This window comes from Microtus pennsylvanicus, chromosome 15 (assembly GCF_037038515.1).
Source record: "Microtus pennsylvanicus isolate mMicPen1 chromosome 15, mMicPen1.hap1, whole genome shotgun sequence".
In the NCBI taxonomy this organism is placed as follows: domain Eukaryota; kingdom Metazoa; phylum Chordata; class Mammalia; order Rodentia; family Cricetidae; genus Microtus; species Microtus pennsylvanicus.
Genome location: NC_134593.1, coordinates 71,576,666 through 71,601,768, shown reverse-complemented (window position 1 = coordinate 71,601,768; position 25,103 = coordinate 71,576,666). Strand labels below are relative to the sequence as shown.

Below are 25,103 nucleotides of genomic sequence, written 5' to 3'. Positions count from 1 at the left end.
TGAGTTCGAGATCAACCTGGTCTACAGAGTGAGTTCCAGGACAGCCAGGATGACACAGAGAAACCCTTTCTTGGAAAAGAAAAAAAAGCATGGAATTAAGCTAACCCCAAGGAGGGGCAAAGCAGATGAATAACCAAAGCAAGTAATTATAGCTGTGTGTAGCTTGGACTGCCCTCCCACAATAGCCAAGGAAAATTAAAACCACCCAGAACAGAAAATGAAAGCATAAAAAGTCATTAATGAAAGGGTTTTGTGGAAAGACACATATCTGAGAGATTAGATGACAGCTTGACAAGTACAATATGAGATAACCCAGCACACATATTCAGGGAGAAACACAGGCCCTGCTGGGATACAAATTGTTCAAACTATCGGATAGAGGAGGAAATTAAAACTGCCATGGAAGCTGGGCTATGGTGGCACACACTGTTAAGCCAGCACTTGGGAAGTTGAAGCAGGAGGAACTCAAATTTAAGACCAGACTGGACTACACAGTGAGACCTTATTGAAAATAAAAATAAAATACAACTGAAATTATTCAGAGAAAATGTATTGAAAAACTAATGTCTTTAAACTCAAAATGAGTAATTATTTTTCCTCCTGTCCAAAAGCAGATAGAAAAAAAGAAAATTCAATTTGAGTTCATTTTAGGGGTGGCTATGGGGGAGCAAGTGCCTCGCCAGTATGGCTGGAGTAAATAAAATGATGAAAGGAAGGGACCCCTCCTCCTTCTTCGTAAGCTTACACTGACTCAGAAGGACAAACTGACGACAGAAAGCATGTGGATGTATGCAGCCCATGCTGCCTAGGACACACAAGGGGCTTCATAAAGAATCGCAAGTCAAAGAAACAGCTATGCTGTTTGGTTTGAGGGAGTCATCAGTGAGTTTGGGTGCTGGGGATAGAACACAGGGCCCTAGATCTGCTGTGGAGAAGTTCTATCACTGAATTGTACATACCTCAGTATGTAAAAAGCTTTGAGGGGTTCTTCCAGAGGTTTGCTGATGAAGAATGGTCAGTTGTGAACACTTGCTGGGTAGAACAGGAGCATGCTGTGTCAGAACTCCGACTGGGAGAGATTTAAGGAAGCCTGCCCAGGCCCCTCAGTCTCTAGCATGTCTCATGTAAACAGCTTCTGACTTAGTTGTGAAAAGCTAAGAAAATCCTCTAAGGAGCTATTTCACAGGAGAAGGTGGGAGAAGGACAGAGAGATCTTCAGTTTCTGCTGGTGGATCAAATTCCTTCCCCTTCTAATATCAAAGATGTCATATTTGGGTGTAACGAGACCTGAACTCCATCAGTACTTGTATAAAGCACTAAACTGAGAGTCCACTACTCAGGAGCTGACAAAAAGAGAACCTGGGACAGTAGGATAGCTAAGGCCTGATGCCAGCAACATCGAAACCCAATCCCTACAACCACGGTGTTAGACACTGTAGAATTCCATATGAGAGGTCTCTTTGGCCATACCAGTTACCAATACCTACAACCACGGTGTTAGACACTGTAGAATTCCATATGAGAGGTCTCTTTGGCCATACCAGATTCTCACGAAATACAGTTCCATCCATGTTTTTCTCTAGCTTTAGCAGAACCTTCTTTGAGGGGAAACAGATGAAAACTGAAACTGCTCTGTGTGAGAAGGCAGGCGACCTCTACCTGCTGCAGCCTGTGACTCCACCAGGGTGAGGAAGCCACAGGCATCAGGGCAGTAACAGAAGCACTCCTGTATCCCAAGCTGCTGGACAGGATGTGAAGGCAACAGGCAGCAATCGTACTTCAACTAACAATCGTCTTTTCAGATTCTCATTTTACCTGCTAAGCTGCATGATTTTGTCATCAATGCTGCTTTAAAAACCACTGTGCCTGGCAGATGCAATCAAGTAATCAGAATGCCCACACAAAGAGCTTAAGAGATAATACAAATGAGAATATCCAAAATACGTTATGATTATAGAGCAAGGCTTGTGATTAACAGCAGCCTGGCAACCTGGACCACTGATTAACCAGTCTCTCCAGATGCATTCTAATTTAAAGGAAATGACTTCCTCCAAAAAGCAAAATTACCCCCCAAAATGCTCACATCAAGTATTTAGTGACTATTCTTTATCTCATACACACAAAGAGAAATGGCCTGTAAGTAAGAACACCAGGTAAGTTCTCAGACAAAGGTTTCAGTAAGGCAACTTCCTTTTTGCCAACGTGTTTTAAAAGTACTCTGTAGGTCAGAATTCAATATAATGAAAGAAAACAACATCCCAGACTCCTGACTCCCTTAATGCTATATTCAAAAATAAATAAATAGACAGGTAGATAGGAAGACAGACAGACAAACGAGAGGATGAAGGATGTTGGAAGAAGATTGATTGGTGATTGGAAAATGATGGAATACTTTGTTCCAAAGTCTCAAGTTTCTGACAGTGAGAATGGTGTGATTTCTTCAAATAAATAAGTGGGTAAAAGAAGGGATGAATGAATGAACCAGGCGGGCTGCCCTTTCCATGACCGGCCAATCAGGAAGCCTCATCCGTGTGCTTTCTAGATAGCTACAACTATCAAATCTCATTAAAGAAGCATCTTTCGGCAGCACACAGATGCTGTCATAGAACCATTACAGTCAGAGGGTAGAAATAGGAGTGACAATGGAGTCCCCAGCCCCAAAAGGGACATCTATAACATCACTTCTATACCCAAAGTTCAGTGAACAACATAGAAGGGGGAAGAACTAAGAGCCAGGGAACCAGGGCAACTCCTGTGAGATAGTGTCTCCTGGATATTACAAAGCTGTTACATCCACAAATTCCCAGTTTCAGCTGCCTGTCCAACCCTGTTCAACGGCCATGCCGGTCAACGTGACAACACAGATGGAGGGAACCAACAATACCATACCCATGAATGAAGAGCTACTGGCTGTCCCTCCATGCTGAGGAAGTAAGAATAATTTTTCGTTAGGGATGAGTGCCTGACAGGTTGCTCAGGCCTAAGTAGATAGCCTTAAATTTATATTCATAAAAGCAACACTAATTGGACCCAGTGGGGGTGTATAAAACAATACTGATTATAGGACAGGAAGTCATGAGAGGGAGTTGTGGGGACAGAAAGCTTAAGAAGTTAGAAGAGAGGAGGTGGAAATGATATAAATACAGCGTTCCCATATAGAAAATATTCTAAAAGGTTCAATTTTAAATTTAAAAAAAATGATGGAGTCTGCTAGATGTGCTGGCACATGCCTCTAATCCCAGGACTCAGGAGGCAGAGGCAGGCGGATCTCTGTGAGTTCAAGGCCAGCCTGGTCTACAGAGTGAGTTCCAGGACAGTTAGGGCTACACAGAGAAACCCTGTCTTAAGGCCCCCTAACTCTAACAACTTTAACCCCAGCACTCGGGAGGCAGGACAGGCTAGTCTACATAAAGCCTTCCAGGAGAGCAAGGCGACCCAGTGAGGCCTTGTCTCAGAAATCAAACACAAGGTACATCACACACATACACACACACACACACACACACACACCCCACACAGACACATATGTACAACACACAAGCTTATAGCCAAAGCATCCTCTCATTGCATACTGAACTCTGATGAGCTGCTGTCACTGCGTTCATTCTCTGGACTGACAAATGGTACCCTAGTGCTGCAAGCTGGGAATGCACTCGGAGAAGCTACATGGTGTCCAGGAAGTGACAAAGCAGCAAACAGTGGAGAACCCACCAACCTTTCCCCCTCTCCCTGTTGCTGCTCCCACTGTATTCTCACGCAGCAAACTACCACGCAGCAGGCTGAGTGCGGAGAGCTGCATGTTAAGTCTGGTCATAGTATGTTGTTGTGCTCAAAGTGTGCTGCAAAGAGATTTGTTATAGGATGCAAAGAGTTTCTGTTTTCGGTAAGGTACTTCTGGTACTTCTCTGCAGTGTTACTCAGATTTTTTTGGGGAGATGGTCTGATATGGGTTACAGTTTTGGGTTTGTAGCCCTGGATCACCTAGACTCACATCGTAGACCAGGGCTGACCCTGAAAGTGTTGCGTATACTCTTCCGGCCTCCTTCTAAACCACCACACTGTGAGGTGAGTTTTGTTTCTGATTGGTTTTGTTTTTGTTGTTGTTTACATTTAACTGAAAAGCAAATGAACAATTCAGTTTCATACCATGAAAGAATTCTAGGCAATGTTGAGCATTGTGCAAGAGAGAGAAGGCAGGCTTGTTGAGATCTACTTGGTAACAGTTTTCAGCCTGAACTCTGTGTCCTTTCTCAAATAATCATTGCAAATAAAAGGTAAGCCAAACACTTAAGCAAGCAGAAGGGAGGGACATTCCTAGGGGACAGCTCGTGATGGAACAGTACCAGTCCTGTGAGGGAAGAGGAGGCCACTCCAGCAGAGTGGTTCTAGGTGTCTGCAGGGTGGCGAACATGACTAGAACCATCAAAGACGAACCCAGTTAACTCTCCCAGCACTGATGAGAATGAAGCTCCATTGTTGTAGCAAGGCAAACACTCAATTTTAAAATTCTAAATCAAAATAAAGGCTCAGATTTTCTGAAATTGTTTGGGATGCTACCTAACTGTACGTTCTGCTGAAACCTCATGGCATCCTTACCAGCTGCACTTCGATTACATAATACTGTATGTTAACAGTGCAAGTAAAGGAAGCCGGGTCTTCTTTCTCTGTCAGTATTGGTGGGATCTGGATTTCATTTAGTCTAATGTATTTTCTGCATTAAGTGTCTACTTGGCACGATGTGCTCAAAGAGAAATATTACTTCCAGATGATGGCTGCGCACAGTGTTTAGCTAAGGGGAAAGAAGCATGGCAGCTTTCGCTTTCACCACTTCAGCCACTGGCAGCAGTCAGACTCCTGGCCCCGCTCATGTTGAGGAATACAGTTAACTATACTCCACGTTCTTCACACATGGTGGGAGGGCATGCAGCAGCAAGGGAACACGCCATTCCTAGTACTTGGCAATGAAACAGGTTCCAGTTCTATTTTCCAGCTAATATTAAGTCAGAAAACCATTACATTAGCTTTATTGAATGTTTTGAAGTTTTAAGAAAGATGCTTAGAAAAAACAAGAGACTCTCAGTATGTTTTATTTTAATTTAAAAAAGCATTTAAACAAACTCTAAATTTCTGAGTATTTTTACTTTGGTACTTAAAATTATGGAGAAATACATTTTTAAATTCAAACTACCATTTTCACAGTTAAACTGGAATTATTCTACCACTTGTCTAAGATTTTTGTCATCTCCTTTATACGTATCTGCTTCCTTATCTTCATTTCTCTACTCAGCACTTTCTTCAAGGGAAGAAGAAAGACAGAGGCTCTGTGGTTCAACCTCACCAACCTACACCTGGCACATCAGGATGCTGAAATGCTAGGACTCAGCATAAACTGAGTGGGGCTGTGAATCTTTCTCCTCCGTGGAAAACATAACCACAGTAACATTTCCAGGTGAAAGATGCACGGTGTTCCTAATGCTTAAGGACGGGAATGAAATGTTTCCTCTTCCCTGAGATGGAGGTGTCATGTGAGAAAACAGTAAGGTCTCTAAGATTACTTCCACAGACCTCTCTTATGAGAAACTGCTTGTACTAGCAAGAATCTAAGAGAAACAACAGAGACGATACCTAGGGAAGCCCCAGGGACTGGTTCACCAAGATATAAAGAAAGTTAGAATTAACAAAACATCAGACTGTGGGGTGATTTTTTACCTCCATCTTTGCAAAGGATTCCAGTTTAATACTGGAGCACTATAGACAATACATCCATAAATATTGGTGTCTTAGTTAGGGTTTCTATTGATGTGAAGAGACACCGTAGCCATGACAACTCTTACAAAGGAAAACATTTAATTGAGGCTGGCTTACAGTTTCAGAAGGTTAGTTCATTATCACCATGGCAGGACACAGCAGCATACATGCAGACATGTTGCTGGAGAAGGAGCTGAGAGTTCTACATCTTGATCCACAGGCAGCAGGAGACTGTGTACCACATTGGGAGAAGCTTGAGCATATGAGACCTCAAGGCCCACTCCACAGTGACACACTTCCTCCAACCAGGCCACACCTACTCTAACAAGGCCACACCTCCTAATAGTGACACTCCCTATGGGCCACACATCCAAACACATGAGTCTTGGGGGTCATACCTATTCACAATTGACAATCACACTCCAACATCAGATGAAATGATTCATTGTATCATATATCTACCTGGCATTTTTAAGAAATTATGTTTACTTTCATTCTATAGTGTAATAGTGATAAAGCCTTAATTTGATATATAATTAGAAATGCAAATGAGGAAACAGAAGTGAAAGGCCTCACACTTAATACCCATATGTGATGCTGAGCTACTTCTCATGCAGACTGGTTCTAGGAATTACTGAGTTTGAAATTGTCATTTCTTCCTTTCATACCTCATAGAAAACAGGCATTGTTCTACAGTTTCAATATTTAAAATGAGATTTTTCAGATTTCCTTGGTTGAATTATTTTTACTGCCTCAGGAATACAGAAATTATTGTTGCTATTTAGTAAAAAATTATTTTTTCTAGTTTAATTTTAGAATGTAACTTAAAGCTGTGAATTTGGGTGAGCAATTTTACAAAAACCATGATCTGGCAGCACTATGATTGCATAAGAGATGTGGGCAAGGGTGTTCATCACATTAATATCAGGAGCTGAGGGCCAGGCAGAGAGGCCAAGGCACAGGAGGGTCGTCAGTCCAGACTTCAGATATCAAATTCCACTTTACAGCTTTCAAAAAGTCTATTCTAATCTCTGCTGTTTATGCTTTCTGGTTCCTTTGAAAACATTTCTAAATTTCTTTTAAATTTGTTCCATATCACTTTTCCTCCACACACCTTACTTAACTTACTACTTTCCAAAACACTTCAAGTTTTCAATGCCACTGCTGGATGGAAAAAGAGATCATGGGTGTGAGCGTGCGTTCACTCTCTAGCCATGGTAAGAGCATTCCTCTTGCTGCACAACTACTGAGCTGCAGCTGTGGTACAGCCCGACGACACACTTGCTTTGGATGTTGCGTAGAATGTTAAACCGGGAGAGATCCTGCTTTGTAATTAACTGCCCTGGGCAAGAGCATGGTAATTCCTCAATGATAGAATACACTATACGATACTTTCATTCTTTATTCTGTTCAGTAACAAAGATGCAGTGAAGCCAAAAAATAAGAGACATAGAAGCATGGTCCAGGCTGAGATAATCTGTGAGATGGGTAATTTATTTTAAGTTAGGGGGTTATAATGCTACTAACAAGAACTATAATATTTATTTAGTAACTGTTGTTGAGGTAGGCTCTCTTTGGTCCCAAATTTGCCATGAAACTGAAGATGACCTTGAACTACTGATCTTTCTGCATTTTCCTTCTAGGAGCAGGGGATGGGGGTATTGTAAAAGGTGTGCCACCAATCCAGCTTTGTATTTATATACATGGGGCTGTTCTGAGGCTGGTTTTGCCCTAAAGCCATTCTACACAGATAATATTTCATTCATCAGATTCTAATTGGCATGAAGTTTACTCTAAAATCATAGTAATGATTCATCTCTGACATTCCATCTTAGATAAAAAGGAAGGGAGGTAAAATAGCAGCACCGGTGATGGCCTCCACTCAACCCAGCAAGAAAAGGACAATCTATGGGATGAAACAGCTACCATGGTCCACTAGCCTGACCAAATGACAGAGACCAAAACACAGCCACAAATCAATGTTCTTATCTCTGACTTTGCCACCTTGTCATACCACATAACCTGTTTGGCAACTGGTAGAGAGTGGCAAGCAATTATGCAAGAAGCTAAAGACCACGAGCTGATCACAGGGAAGCAAGCAAACATCAGGTGGCCCTGTGTGCCCTGCCCAGATTTAGACATACCTGTTACCCCAGCATCCCACCAGGTTGGTGTCCTTTTGCATTATGAACACTCTGTGGCTTGGACAGAAATGACTTTCACACAAAGAGTTCATAACCTAATAGAACAATGTGCATAGCAGCCAATAAAAACTCAGGGTAAAGAGTAGTCAGAACACTAGAAATTAAATACCAGATATGGCCAACAGAAAATCAAGAAACACTTGACAAAAAGAGATGACATTTTAGGAAGACAGACAGGATTTGTAAAAGAAGCATGAGAACACAAACAAAGGTCTTAAGTATATAAGCAAAACACAGTCCCACAATATGAAAACCGTTTTCCAGGGGAAGAGGAAGGGGCAACATAAACTATTGCTCACTTCTAAGGACCTCCTCTCTCTTTATCAAGGGCTACAATAATGAGATTTCAACTTTAGACTTCTTCAATATCACCACTCACCCATTCATCAACCAAGAGCAGCCAAGAACTTATTCATGCCAGGGCCATGCTAATCCTAGTGATTTGATCACACACAATTGAGTGCATGCACAAACACACACACACAAAAGAAAGAGAGGAAGGGAGGGAGGGAAGGAGGGAGGGAGGGAGGAAGGGAGGAACACAGATACATCATTGCCCTTGTTCAGTATACGGACCTACAAAAAGACAATGTACAAAGAATAAGTGACTATGAAGCTTGAGTGTGGTACTGGAGTTAGGAAGCCCTGTGAAAAAAATCAGTAATGGCATAAAAAAATAAAACAAAAGTGGGTGGAAATTTTGTTAGCTAACTCAACTCAAGCTGTATGTGATACTCTCTCTTCTGTGTGAACCCACCATCTTCCAAGTTCAACTATCAACTGTACAGATACAAGACAAAGATGATCCTTTCCCAGACACAAATTCCCTAAACACTCACTTCTAAGAAGTTATCCCTTCAATTAATATTAAGTATTGTTATAATTTACTATGTTCAGATCACCTGGGATTTCTCTTTCTCAAAAGGTACAAATAGGTAGATGGTTCAGCTCATTAAAGAACTTGCCACATATGCCTGATGACCTAAATTTGATCCCTGAACCCACTTAAAGGGGATAAGAGGAAGTAACTCCAAAAAGTTGTCTTCTGATCTCAACATATACACCATGGCATAGTCTATCTATCTATCTATCTATCTATCTATCTATCTATCTATCTATCTATCTATCTATCTGTCTATCTATCTATCACCTACCTACCTTCCTATCATCTATCTATCTCTCATCTATCTCTCATCTATATATCTATCATCTATCTATCTCACACATACACACATACCTCTGCTATACTAACCTTCCGCTTGAACAAGATTTTAGAAAGCAATCTTCTCCCTTTATTAAAATTGAGCCTTATGAATAATGAAAAAACAAGTAGGTTTCATATCTACTCAAGTGAACATTATGTTCTATCAACTACTAGTAAGGGTAAATACTAATCTCAACAAAGCACTTTAGACATTACCATGACCTAGCCTTTCAAAACCATGACATATGGTGCCCATTCCTCTCACTGCCCAGGCCAAGAGACTCTTCATATCAAACATCTTCATCCTTGCATAAAAGAAAGTGTCATCGTTATAAGCAGCAGTTGTGGCACCTGCCTGAATTCCAGCCCCATCAAATACAAAGACAGCCTGGTGTGCACAGTATGTTCCAGGCCAGCCAGGGCTACATAGTGAGCTTCTTTGTTAAAGAAAAGGAAAGACCATAACATGGATGCTAATGTCTACTAACATCTGACTGTTCTCTTTCCAGAGCTTTCCTCAAGCCGAGCTATCCTTGTCTCCAACCTTCTCTGTTTCCACTGACCCATCCCCAACCTTCTCCATCTCCACTGACCCATCCCCAGCCTTCTCCATCATCACTGACCCATCCCCAACCTTCTCCATCATCACTGACCCATCTCCACCTTCTCCACCACTGACCCATACCCAACCTTCTCCATCATCACTGACCCATCTCCAACCTTCTTCATCACTGCTGCCCACTCTAACTCTGCCCTATCCTAATCCTCACTTCACACACATATCCACATGTATACACACACACACACACACACACACACACACACACACAACTATTGGCAAGCCCCTTCTAGAGATCACTGGTCTGTCTTAGGGTTTCTATTGCTGTGAAGAGACACCATGACTACAGCATTTAACTGGGGCTGCCTTGTAGGTTCATAGGTTCAGTCCATTATCATCAAAGTGGGAAGCATAGTGGTACTCAGGCAGTCATGGTGCTGGAGAAGTAGCTGAGAGCTCTACATCTGGATCAGCAGGCAGCAGGGCTGGCTTCTGAAACCTCAAAGCCCACCCTCAGTGACACATTTCCTTCATCAAGGCCACACCTCCTAACAGTGCCACTCCCATTGGGCCTGCTGAGGGCCATTTTCATTCAAACCACACTGTCTCAGGTCAGGCAGTAATCGTAATCCAGTAGATCATTGCAGTGTCAAGATGACACAATGAAGAAAACACGGCAATTTAATAACTGGAATTACATGCAAAACAAGGCAAAGAAAGCACAAATCAAAGTAGAAAGTCAAGTATTCCTGACTAAACTGAGTTGAAACCACAGGAATTATTAGCAACCCAGGACAGTAGGCCCTCACTGCCCTACAAGACCAAAAGTGCAGTCAGAATGGCCACTTGCGTGGAAACTCAAATACCAACCGCGGGTTTCCATCTTCTTAGAGAAACGCAGCTGCCACCTGCTTCTCAAGTGAGAGCACAGCACCATGGAAGGCAGGTATAGAAGTCATTGTGAGCACCTGACTCCAGAGAATACATATTTCACTAGTATTATTCATAAGCATATAGACTGGATTTACTTATAAGACCAAACCTATCAACAGAAGTAGTAACTAATGTAACAGGGCCCTTAAGGTACAAAAATATAACTTTATTAATTTTATTATATATTTATATAATAAACTTATACAAAAACAAGTCTAAATTAAAAGAAATATGGCTTTGTATATAAATTATTTTTAATAAAGAAGCATTAAAATATGGTTCAAAGAAAAAAAAATGTCTTAGATAAAAGATACTCTGGGTCCAAAACAAAGCCACCCACCCCAGCGCTAGTACAGAATTGTCATGAGAACCCCCTCCTCCCACTTGGTGCTCACAGCGTCAGCAGCTGCAGCCAGCACTGAGGCACAAGTCCGTAGTCCACAGCCACCATTATTAAAATCCCCTTGGGGCTTGTTGGCAGGGAGTAAATTAAGTCCTTATGTATTGAGAAGCACACCCATTTGAAAAATGTACAGAGGCAATGAGCCTTAACGTTACCAAGTACTGGAACAACAAGGAAACGTGTTCTGTACAGTTTAACTGCGAGGTCTAAATTTAGTATATTTCACTTGTGTTCCTAACTGTGTAAAAACAACTCAACTTGGCCCTTATATTTAATATGCCACTTCCTAATCACACATCCAATATTGGGTTTATTTGCCAAGCACCCACCTTTTTTTAACACTAAAATAAAACCCCTACCACCTCTATTAAACAGATAGCACAGTTTGTTTTTGTTCTTTGTTTGTTTTTTTGGTTTTTGTTTTGTTTTATTTTTTGAGTCAAGGTCTCTGGCTGTCCTGGAACTCACTTTGTAGACCAGGCTGCCTCTGCCTCCCGAGTTCTGGGATTAGAGGTGTGCACCATCACCACTACCCAGCTGAAACAGATTTCTGCAACCAAATTACATAACCCAATAATATTCCTGGTGCCAAAATGTATAATTACATAGCATACTCATAGGGTATTCACACATACAGAAAAGAAAAAAAAAATCCCACTTTAACTGAAGTCCATTAATACCGAAAGACTAATCGAAAGAAAAGTTGATAAAAGACAGAACCACCTTTAAAACATGACTCTACCCCCAAACACATAACACCATTCATCATGAAAAGAGAAACTCCAGTCTCATACCAACAAGTAGGAGAGTTATAATGGCTCTTTCCCAGGTGAATTTTCAAAGACTTTAAAGCGGCTTTTTTTCGTTATGTTCTAGTTTTGATAACTAGAAAACAAGAATGTAATCCATATGACAGCAATATTTTCAGTCTTTCTCAATTCTAAAAATGTCTGAGTCTCAAGGGAACCGAATCCTTTATCCTTACATTTGATGTGTGTATGTGGTAAAAACAGAAATAATCATTTTCTTTTCCAGCAGGGGCCATGTAAACCCTCCCATTCCAGAAGTCAGACAGTGCCTCCTCAACGCAGGAAGGCCATGTATATCAGAACAGAACATGAAGCTCACTTCCAGATGGCTCAGCCTTTTACCACAAGGAATTTAACTGCACATTTACTAATAAGCAATCAACTGCCGAAGCAGAAGATGCCTCGTGTAAACTATTACCCTAATCCTAGAACGCTCACTCTGCAAGCGACCTGCCGGGGACTCACGGTCTGGAGTTGACACGGCAGAGCAGCCACGGCTCCATCACCTTAGCCCCCCAAACCCGCAGTCAGAACTCTGTTAGATGAGTCAGCACCCTAACTTCTCCCATCTGTACAGCTGCTGGAAGCAGCTCTTACTGACAACTGACAAGCTGCTTAGCACTGCAGAATTTGATAATTCATGTCTTACCAAATTTTTACTGACTTGGAAGAAAATAAAACGCCAATTAAAAGCAGATGTCTCTTTTAATTCTAACTAACTGAGAAACTTACCATTTTTTTTAACACAATGTGGACACAGAATGGACACAGATGACAGTTTGGACAGTTAAATACTCAAAGTTTGTGAAATCTCACAACTTTGAAAGTGATTTTCCAGAACTTAACTCGCGTGGCTTTAATCTGGCAAGGAACCACAGTGAATCACTTCAGGGGGTCATGCCATACGTTTACATGGTTGCATGGTCAAAACATTAACAGACTAATATTCCCAAGATCTTCAGTTTTATCTTCTCACATACAGAAACTTTGCAAAGCACATTGTTCAACTATAAAAGCTTTCCCAACAAAAGCTAACGTGACCCAAGGGCCAGCCACATGTCTGGTCATCAACCTCTGACCCGAATAGACTCTTCAGTACTGTGCGGTACAAAGTCACTGACTTCACACTCTAACCATGAGTTCCAAACAAGTTTTTTTTGTTCAGATCTATTTCCATTTTATGTATATGTGTGTGTGCCTACTTATCTATATGTACACCGTGTGCATGCAGGCTCCTGTGGAAGTCAGAAGAAGACGTCAGAACCCCTGGAACTATAATTGAAGGTAACAGTGAGCTGCCCAATGTGGGCGCTAGGATCTAAACCCAAGTCCTCGGCTGAGCAATAAGAGCTCTTAATCACTGAGCTGCCTACGTAGTCCCTGAACAAATTTCTTAAATTGGATGTTTGGGCTAGCGCTACAACAATAAGTACACAAATACATAGACAAAGCGTGATGAGTACCCATATACGTAACTGATAACATTAAAACTCATTTTCTTGTAATAAGCTAAAGTTCTGACCACAAAATAATTTAAAATATATTTAAAAATCAAGAGAGATGGGCTAGTGAATTCTCATACCGCTCCATCTTGTTACAAAGTGACCTGTAATAAAATCCCATGTCTCGGAAATACTCCATTATAAAATATCAAGGTTTTACTACAGTTACATGACATCAGTAAGCAACCTATCCTCATGTCCGATGACACAGACCACAGCCTTGGAAGCCAGTTCTCCTTTACTGACCTTGCGAGCTTCCAACAGCTATCAGCAATCGCAGGGTGAGTCCCCAAAATAATTTCCACAATGATCCCAAGCACTCATCCAAAAACCTATGAGATTCAAAGCCTAACAAGCCCTCAACTTTGGAAACAGTCAGCTGAGCTGAATAGCTTGGAAGCAGGAGGATCCTGGGCTGGTTCACGCCCCATGTGTAGTAACAGTATTCTTGCTTCACAGACAGCCTGGCATGTGAAAGCATTTGGGGAGGAGAGGAAGAGGTAGTCTCAGAAAGGAGACCTGAGCAGGAGTCAGCCTGCTGCCTGCATGGCTACTCAGAGGTCCTCGGCGGCTTCAGCACACGCTGCAAGGCCTCAGCTCCTCCGCTCTCTTTATTCCTGCTACACAGTCATCATCCGTAGCAGCTACTGCAGAACAGAGCAGCTCGCGCAGTGGAATGTGAATGACTGACAGTGCTGAAACCTGGGCTTGCCACCGCTAATGAGCACATTAAAGGGAAATGCTCACTAGATGCCTGCAACCTTTTTATTTACCCTGTGTGCATGATTCGACATCAATTAAGACTGGCTGCAGAACAGTAACACCACACTGCTGCCACTCTCAGTAATCAGAGACAAGCAGGAAATTTTCACATTGCAGTGGCTAAAATCATTTTGCAAAAACACTACCATACATGTGGTCAGCTTCAGCGAGAGATTGCTCAGCAGTTAAGCGCACTTACTACAGGGAACCAGGGTTCAGTTCCCAGCACCCACATCAGAAAGCTCCCATGTTGTCTAAAATTTCCCCACAGCATGTACCAGAAATGCAGTGTTCCATTAAGAAGACACTGTCCACAACAGCGCAGGCTTTGTCCATGCCTCTCCTGATAAGGAAGGTCCTTTAACAGTTCAGCCCAGGAAAGCAAGTGGAACCCTAAATATACAACCTTAGCTGCACTGGGACGTGAGGTATGTGCCACCCAAACTCAACCGTGACCTCTTTCTAAGCCTTGGGGACCAGGCCTATCTTTGTGCTTACTCTGCCTCTCTGTGGGCACTACACGTGGTTTCTCACTGGGCTCCATCTCACTGACTGGGTTCAATAAGAGTACCTGGCAGATCTGGGCAGCTGCGCGGGTCTGACAGACCTGAGGCGCAGCACAGTGGGTCCCGCTCAGGACTGGCGCCAGTGCATGCTGTGTTCCTGCTCTCTACCCATTTCTACCAGGAAGAAGCCTAAATAAGTGAGATAAAGGTCTCTTTGCAGTCTTGTTACCCAATGAAGCATTCCACACACAATTTAAGCCTTTGCTAGGGGAGTTCAAGTCTTTTCACCTGTTTGGTTCCAGGAAAATTCTCTCTCTCTCTCTCTCTCTCTCTCTCTCTCTCTCTCTCTCTCTCTCTCTCTCTCTCTCTCTCTCTCACACACACACACACACACACACACACCACCACCACCACCACCACCACCACCAATAGAAGCTGCTGCTGATTCTATTACATCAGTTTTTCTCAGCTGCCTCAAGAGTTAATGGTTATTCCATGAGACAGAAGAATTAGTAAGATTTTGGTAGTATGAAAAAAATAAGGACTACATTTCTCAAAAATTTATTCTATTATATATAAAACACAAATGAATCAAATTCCAATATTTTGTATGTGGCAACTAACTGGCCCTGGAGATGATGATAATTGTCTTTGTTTGCTCTACTCCAAGCACTCACTGTAACAGCACAGCGTGGAGAAAGCCCCCAGCAGCAGCCGTCTACTGGCAGGATTCAAAGGGACACTGGGATTCAGTGCTTCCTGCTTTAAATTAAACTCTAGAATTCTGTCATTGTTATCTGTTGTTGCTTGCTTAGGCTTGCTTAGGTCTGCCCGTAGACCAGGTTAGCCTTGAACTCTCAGCAGTCTGCCTGCTTCTGCCACCCGAGTGCTAGAATTCCAAGCAAGCACCACTAAGCCCAGCTGCATAAAGCTTTTTAAACAGTGGGGTGGGGGCGGGGCGCTGACTGTAAGAGCTGACATCATAGGGACTATTTCCTTTTGTGTATCTCCTCCCACTCTAATGGTAATAATGTTCAGTCAATAATGACACACCTCGAGTGGAAAGAGCTAAGGCTTTTGACAGCATATCCTGTTTGAGTTATTTTGGTTTCTGTTCACTAGCAATTAGAAAAATGACAAAACCCTGTACTCTTTCTCTGTTCCTGAACATGTAAAGACTGAAGGTAAGTGAAACCTGCATCTTTAACAACAGGGAACATATCAAAAACAATGAGGAAAACAACCTGGGCTTGGTGTGGAAGAGAGCATTACCATCTCCAAGTCCAAATTGAGTTACTGCTGAATCTCATCTCTCCTGTGCCAGGCTGGCAGCCCAGAACAGAAGACGTGGAAACACACTGTGCTTCCTTTTATAAATTTTCTTAAATGAAAAACTTCAGACACAATCAAAAGTAGGCTTTATACTATAATGGATCCCTAGGTATCAACCACCCCGCTTCAGCAATTAGTTTAAAACTAATTTTGTTTGTATTTCAGCACTACTAAAACCAACTGAGCCTTCTAAACATGATGTCATTACAAGTTAATTCCAAACCCTGAGCCCATCTATGCTTCACTAATGCAATGCGCCATCATCACAGAGTGAGTGCAGGGTGTAATCAATTCTGCTCACACTCAACATATTTTCTCTAAACTATGGCATTTTTATCAGCAATGACATATGTGAGAGTTGTTATTAATTAGTCAAAACAATTCCTTATAAATAAAACATGGTTGTTAAGAAGTGCAACACATTCTTCTTAGCCTATAATGTGCTCTTATTTCTCTTGCCATCTACAAACAACAAGCTACGGAGTGAAAGACATGCGGCCTATCCAGTGGCAGCACAGGAATGCTCGGCAGATCGGCTCACGGAAAATCACACCCTCTTCCCTGACACGCCAGCATGCCAAACACCATCTCCAACCGGTGCCTTGCAACTAATAATATTCTTAGATAAAGTCCAGTCCAAAACAAAGGCCCAATGTCATCTCATTATTTCTGCTTCTTTGCCGTTTCTAGACAGCATGCACTTAAAAGCTTAATTTTAGAATGAACATGGGGCTGGCCAGGAAGAATCACCAGCCACATGGAAAAGTGATAATTAATGTTACTTCATTTAATCCAATGAAATCCTCAACTTACTTCTTTCACTTTTAAAGTCTTTCCTACTGAATTCTAAACCTAGGAGTTGGATGCAAATACAGCAATAACAATCAATTTTAAAAGAAAGTTCTATAAACAGAATTAAAATTAGCTTAATAACACAAAAACACAAGATAATTCTCAAAATGATCTTTTCACAGTGATTTCCCGAATTTCAGATCTTAACTCAGCAACTTCTCTTGTTGCTGAGTTAAGACAGCAAGCAAGGACAAGGAAAGTCCTGATGAGAGAGGATTAAAAAGCACCTCCGCCTTTCTATCAATGAGAAACAAGCAAAATCTGCAAATAATGTCTGAGGCAAATGAGTCGGAAATGCTAATGAGAGGGGAAAATGACATACGTGTTCAAATGAGATGATCTTATTTGATTCTTCTAATCAAAGACAAGAGTTTTAAACAAATTAAGGAAAATTTAAATGTATTTTATTTATAGTTGAAACAGGCCCCATTTTCTTTGTGGTCTACAGTGATTATTTCATAAAGTTTAGCACAAGAATCAGAAACCATGTCATTATATTATAAGATTTAATATAAATATCAACATACAGCATTCACCTCTTACTTTAGCCCAAAGTAAAATAATACAGTAACAAAACCCATAAGCTCACCATGACTTACTTAATGAGAAAATTCTTACTGCACACAATGAAAAGCAGTTGTTTGTTTTCGTTTTTGTTTTTGTTTTTCAGAAAAGCTTCCCCTACATGCCATAGAAGACCTGCAAGCATGGTCTTTTGATCTCTAACAGCCTACAAAACAAGCCTGTTATGGTGTTGGCCTCCAGGACCACAGGAAGAAACACCGGAAGTCTACGGAAGCCTACAGTGTCCTGGGTTGCTGAACCATGATGTGTGGCGGCGAGATGGACTAAGTTCATTTTTCCCTAACAGTGTCTTCAACTTGCAGTGGGTCTATTGGGACACAACCCTCTGTTGCATTGACAGAGTGAAGAGGAAACTCATGATGCGAGAACATTAGCAATGATATGTACCAAAAAAAAAAAAGCCAGAATGCAAACAACTCTATACCATTTACTCAATAATAACATTACAAACCCAGCTAACATCATTAATCATCAAACAAATTCAAATCAAAAACACCATGAAACACCACTATATGATAAGACAGAAGTACGGCAAGAATATTGAGCAACTATTAGTAGAGATGTACAACTATTCCTCCTAGCACTCAGATTTTAACAAAAGTGATACTTGCTACTTATGTTTAGCAAACACAACTGAAAGTGAGTGTTCAGAAGGTCAACTGTTCTGAGCATGCTCACTTGTAATAGCTAAAAGAGAAAAGCATTCAAATGACCAGCAATACACAAATGGTCACAAGTAAAACTGACTTACCCTTACAGGAGACTATATGACTCAGAAACGAGACCAAATTAATTTCATACTGGTATTAAACAACGATCAATTACAAAATAAGTTTGCTTAGTTAAAAAAAAGGAAGAAAGAAAGAAAGAAAGAAAGAAAGAAAGAAAGAAAGAGAAAACGGGGAACTCATCCAAATTGAATACATCCCGTATGATTCCATCTGTATAAAATTCTAGCAAGGCAAAACAACGTACAATAACATAAAGTGGGTCCCAGTTGCCTAGAGGGAAGAGGGAAGGGGTGGGAAGGGGCAGGAAGGAGAAAAGCCAGGGGCACATGGAATCCTCAGAGCTGAAAGACACACCCTTCCTCCTGATCATGATTTCCTGTGATTATGATGTTAGGAGCGTGCACCTAAGCGGGGAGTAAATTACTGTGGGGACACTTAACTGAATACCAGTATATTTCAATAAAGCCTCTTTACCACAAAAATAAATAAGCAACTACAAATAAGCATTAAATTTTTTTTTAATAAATGCTGAACTGAAGACTGGAACTGACGATTACATACAATTTAAAATAAAAAAATTTTAAATAGCAGGAGTTGATAAATAAACATAGAAAAGACAAAGACATTAAAAAGCAAATATAGGAAAATATTTCAGCATGTAAATACATACTCTAATTCTTTTTTCTGCATCACTTAAATTCTTACATACAAAACCTTGGGGGAGGGATATTAGCACATGCTCACAAGCAATGGCCCCAATGGCTGTGCGAGTCTGTGGACAGATCTAATAGCAGCAGCAACAAGCTTCAGTCTATGTTTAGGACGATGTTGCTGTCCTGGTTTTCTGTTGCTGTGATAGACACCATTACCAATAGCAACTTTGGGAGGAAAGGATTTGTTCTCCTCTTAGAGGTTACAGTGAGAGAAGTCAGAGCAGGAATCCAAGCAGAACAAGAGCTGCAGCAGGGCAGGAACTCGACAGTGGTGCTGACCCCAGCAGCATGGCTGCCTATGAAGGTGTGTGATGGCACATGGGAGTCAGATCTCTAAGAGTTTGAAGCCAACCTGGTCTATAGCAAGTGCAGGTCAGCCAAGGCTAGATAGTAAGATGCTGTCTCAAAACAAAGCAGCAAAGAGACATGATTTTCTTCAAATCATGTGCAGTAGAGAATCACATAATCTGATCTCACTGTCATAAACTGAATGAAATAATTCTCAGAACCAGTGAAATGGCTCAATAGATAAAGGATTTACTCCAAGCTTGACTACCAAAGGTCTATCCTCAGAACATGCATGGAGGAAGGAGAGAACCACTCCCACATGTTGTCCTCTGACACCACACGTGCGTGCACACACACACACAGGTATGTATTCAATGAAACTAAAAAAAATTATGCTTGAGGGTTTGAGTCCATACTTAGGATTAAAGCTACAATCTCATCAGTGTTCTGCCACAGGGATGTTATATCCCTATGTAGGTATAGGAATACATACCTGTATGTATTGGGAAATTGAACTATTGTGTGCCCTCATTTTTTATTTTATGACATTTACTTGTGTGTGTGTGTGTGTGTGTGTGTGTTCGGAGGCAGGCATATCACACGCTATGGAAGTCAGAGGACAACTGGAAGGAGCTTCTCTCTTTCCACTATGTGGGTCTCATTAGACTTGGCAACACGTGCGTTATCCATTAGGCCATCATGCCAGGCATTCATTGTATGACTGATCTCATTATGTGGCCCTGGCCTAGAACTCTCCACGTACACCAGGCTGGCCTCAAATTCAAAGAGACACACTGGCCTCTGCCAACCAAGTGCTAGGATTCAAAGCATATACCAGTGTGCTCAACCTTATAGTACCCACAACAAATACAGATCATGTGTTCAGAAAACACTGAAGCAGTTCAGTTATATATATTACATAAAACATATTAAATTGAAAAGCACAAATGTTTATTCTATTAAAAATACATTGGTTTATTGGACAATAAACAAAACCAAAAATAAATGAAAATCTCCATATTTGATTAAATTCCAAACATAAGGTATATTATTTCAAAAGCAGGAATTTCACAGTATCAAATTAAAAATACAGAGATTAGGGTCTGAGGGTATAGCTCATCAATAGAGTACTTGCCTAATATGCACAAGGCCCTGGATTCCATCCGCAGCACACACACCCATACACTATCATACACACATATCACATGCACATACACACATAAATACCCAGATTAAGAATCTGTTAGTCTTTCTCAACAAAAATTGTCACCAATGTGACAATCCACCACAGTGGCACTGGAAATCAGCCAATTTCTAAGTATATAAAAAAATCATGGGAACACAATGTTCCCACAATACAACATAACCTATAAGCAATTCCCTTTGTGCTGTTTCTATGACACTCACCAAAAGGACAAGATATTCATTTTCTAAATAATTTATTTATATTTATTTTATGTGCATTAGTGTTTTGCCTATATACATGTCTGTGTGAGGGTGTCAGATCCTGGAGCTACAGACAATTGTTAGCTGCCATGCGGGTGGCTGGGATTGAACATGGGTCCTCTGAAAGAGCTGTCAATGCCCTTAACCGCTGAGCCATCTCTCCAGACCCAGGACCAGATATTCTTTAAAAAGCATCTTTGTAGGCAGAGTTGAGAGTTGCCAGTCAGATACAGAGCAAGAGGAGAGGGAACGTGCAATGCTAATAAAGGTACTGCCACATGGCAGAGCGTAAATAAGGAATATAGGTTAAAATGTAAGAGCTAATTAGTAAAAAGCCTTAGCTATTGGCCAAGCATTTACAATTAATATAAGCCTCAGAGTGGTTACTTGGTACTGGGCAGCCGAGACAGGAAACTTCCACCCACACATCTTAAACGGTAAGCTTTGATGGGACCATATTTTATGTTAGGGAAATTATATGCCAGATATGAATCTTGTCCTGATGCACACAAAAAAGGAAGAGGGCTCCTTAATTATGAGCTACAAATTTTCAAAGCAGAGAAAATACCAAGTCTTTGGGGTCCAAACCATCTTTCTATGGTGGGAGGAACCGTAGTAGCAGTGGAGTGGAGCCTGCCGGAGTCTGGAGGAAAAATAGTGCTGCAGAGGGCAAAGCTGGAGAAGCAATCCAAGGAAGAGTTCAAAAGGTCATGAGTGAATCCCAGATAATTGGATATTGGGTCATTTAGACTGTTGGAGTTTGATTTTGCTTGCTTCAGATTGTGACAGGGCCCTAGTTCTTCCCTCTTGAAAAAAGCAATTTAGATTTTTAAAGGAGCCCACAGCTGAAAGACTTAAACTTTTAAAAGAGGTTGGAATTTTAAAGAGATGGAGATTTTAATAAGTATGAATTGATAAAGACTGTGGGATTTTTAAAAATTATGATTTTAATGTGAGATCTTGGGGATGAATAAGAAAGGAAGGGATATGGCACAGTAGTGATGTGTTTGTGTGTCAGGTTGACCAGAAGTTGGTTGTCCTGGCTGGTTTTGTGTGTCACCTTGCCACAAACTAGAGTCATCAGAGGAAGGAGCCTCAGATGAGGAAATGTCTAAATGAGATCCAGCTGTAAGGTAGTTTCTCATTTAGTGATCAATGGAGGTGGGCCCAGCCCATGGCGAGTGCTTGTCCCTGGGTGCTGTGGGGTATTTGTACACTGTGTGGTGGTGTATGGCTGTGATTGGTGCAATAAAAAGGTGAATGGCCAATAGCCAGGCAGGACTTCCAGACAGAGAGAGAGAGAGAGGAAGAGGAGAAAGAATACGGGTGCACAGATTTCCCCAGAGACTCTGAAGAACTGGACATACAGCACAGAACAGAGGTTAAAGAGCCATGTGGCAGAATGGGAGTTAATATAGACAGGGTGCATTATAAGAGTTAGCTGGAAGAAAGTCTAAGCTAAGGCCAAGCTTTCATAATTAATAATAAATCTCTGAGTCATTATTTGTGGGCTGACGGGTCAAGAAAGTCTGACCAGAAAGCTTGCTACACCTGGGTTCTGTAAGAAGGTGGGGCTGCGCAAGCCCTGGGAAGCAGGCCAGTAAGCAGCATCCTCCATGGCTCTGCATCAGCTCCTGCCTATAGGATCCTGCCCTGTTTGTGTTCCTGTCCGGACTTCCTTTAGCGATAAACCCCAATGCTGAAGTGTGAGCCTGATAAACCCTTTCCTCCCAACTTGCTTTGTCATCAAGGTGTTTGATCACAGCAATGGAAACTAACAGGGCAGTGACCATCACACTGGTGATCACAGCAATGGAAACTAACTAGGACAATGACCATCACACTTGTGATCACAGCAATGGAACCATTGACTAGGACAATGACCATCACACTGGTGATCACAGCAATGGAAACATTGACTAGGACAATGACCATCACACTGGTGATCACAGCAATGGAAACATTGACTAGGACAATGACCATCACACTGGCGATCACAGCAATGGAAACATTGACTAGGACAATGACCATCACACTGGTGATCACAGCAATGGAAACATTGACTAGGACAATGACCATCACACTGGCGATCACAGCAATGGAAACATTGACTAGGACAATGACCATCACACTGGTGATCACAGCAATGGAAACATTGACTAGGACAATGACCATCACACTGGCGATCACAGCAATGGAAACATTGACTAGGACAATGACCATCACACTGGTGATCACAGCAATGGAAACTAACTAGGACAATGACCATCACACTGGTGATCACAGCAATGGAAACATTGACTAGGACAATGACCATCACACTGGTGATCACAGCAATGGAAACATTGACTAGGACAATGACCATCACACTGGCGATCACAGCAATGGAAACATTGACTAGGACAATGACCATCACACTGGTGATCACAGCAATGGAAACTAACTAGGACAATGACCATCACACTGGTGATCACAGCAATGGAAACAGTAACTAGGACAATGACCATCACACTGGTGATCACAGCAATGGAAACAGTAACTAGGGCAATGACCATCACACTGGTGATCACAGCAATGGAAACAGTAACTAGGACAATGACCATCACACTGGTGATCACAGCAATGGAAACATTGACTAGGACAATGACCATCACACTGGTGATCACAGCAATGGAAACTAACTAGGACAATGACCATCACACTGGTGATCACAGCAATGGAAACAGTAACTAGGACAATGACCATCACACTGGTGATCACAGCAATGGAAACAGTAACTAGGACAATGACCATCACACTGGTGATCACAGCAATGGAAACTAACTAGGACAATGACCATCACACTGGTGATCACAGCAATGGAAACTAACTAGGACAATGACCATCACACTGGTGATCACAGCAATGGAAACATTGACTAGGACAATGACCATCACACTGGCGATCACAGCAATGGAAACATTGACTAGGACAATGACCATCACACTGGTGATCACAGCAATGGAAACTAACTAGGACAATGACCATCACACTGGTGATCACAGCAATGGAAACATTGACTAGGACAATGGCCATCACACTGGTGATCACAGCAATGGAAACTAACTAGGACAATGACCATCACACTGGTGATCACAGCAATGGAAACTAACTAGAACAATGACCATCACACTGGTGATCACAGCAATGGAAACATTGACTAGGACAATGACCATCACACTGGCGATCACAGCAATGGAAACATTGACTAGGACAATGACCATCACACTAGCCATATCATTGCATTCATCCATGCCTGGAATTTCCAACTTCTAAAAGGGCTATAAGACAATTATTTGGGGGCAGGGCACGCCACTGATCTCTGTTGTTCCGGGACAAAAGCAGACAGAGACAAATATATAAATGAATGGGCATGAGTGGGTTTGAATAAAACTTTATTTATAAAAAGCAGAACGCTGCCAGGCAGTGGTGGCGCATGCCTTTAATCTCAGCACTTGGGAGGCAGAGGCAGGCAGATCTCTGTGAGTTCGAGGCCAGCCTGGTCCACAAGAGCTAGTTCCAGGACAGGCTCCAAAACTTCAGAGAAACCCAGTCTTGAAAAACAAAAAAAAAAAAAAAAAAATGAAAAAGAAAAGAAAACAAGTCTGCTGGATACTATGGACCTGTAGGATGAAGATGGATGCCCCAACAATACAAAATAACTTTGGGTGACTGTACAGGCAGCAAGATGTCTCTATCATTTTTACAGTTTTGGAAGTTGCTTATTTCTTGTTTACTTAGGTAATATTATATCCTTCTGGAGTCCTTGACGGAATCTGGTTAGACTCATGCCGGTAAGCCACAGTCAAGTGGCAACACACATTAATGGAGATGGGTTAAACTAATATGTGAGAGTTAGCCAATAAGAGGCTAGAGATAATGGACCAGGCAGTAATTTAATTAATACAGTTTCTGTGTGGTTATTTCAGGTATAAGCTAGCTGGGCGGTGGGACGCAGCCCACTCGTCTTACTACAGGAGCCAGAGTCACCAGAGGATAAGGCGCACAGTGTAAGTTTCAGTGAACAAATCTGGGTCTTCTGCAACAGTGGCATACGCTCTTAACCACCGGGCCTCCTCTCCAGTCCCACATTTAAAGTCTGAAATTTTTAATTTTAAAATTCAAAGGTCAAATAGAGTAACAAATTGATTGAAATAAGTGACTTTAATTCTACTTTTTTTTTGAGACACAGTTTCTCTGTGTAGCCCTGGCTGTCCTGAAACTCGCAATAGACAGACTGGTCTTGAACTCACAGAGATCCACCTGCCTCTGCCTCCCGAGTGCTGGGACCAAATGTGTGCACCATCACCACCCGGCTCTTTTCCATTCTTTTAATTACTATCAGGACCTAGATTACAGAATGAAAACATTCACTTTTAACAATTATCAAAGAGTCAGTAAATCAATCAGAATTCTATAGTTCAGGAGTCCATATCTCTACACTGCTTTCTGAAATAGGGCAATCATTTCTGCTTGTTATAGACTTA

The 25,103-nt window shown here is 41.6% G+C and overlaps 1 protein-coding gene across 1 annotated transcript in view; it reads right to left on the bottom strand.

Annotated features, from left to right (window-relative positions):
* The window catches only part of Pcca (propionyl-CoA carboxylase subunit alpha), a 281,682-nt gene that overhangs the window by 211,311 nt on the left and 45,268 nt on the right, over positions 1-25,103 (bottom strand). The window lies entirely within an intron of this gene.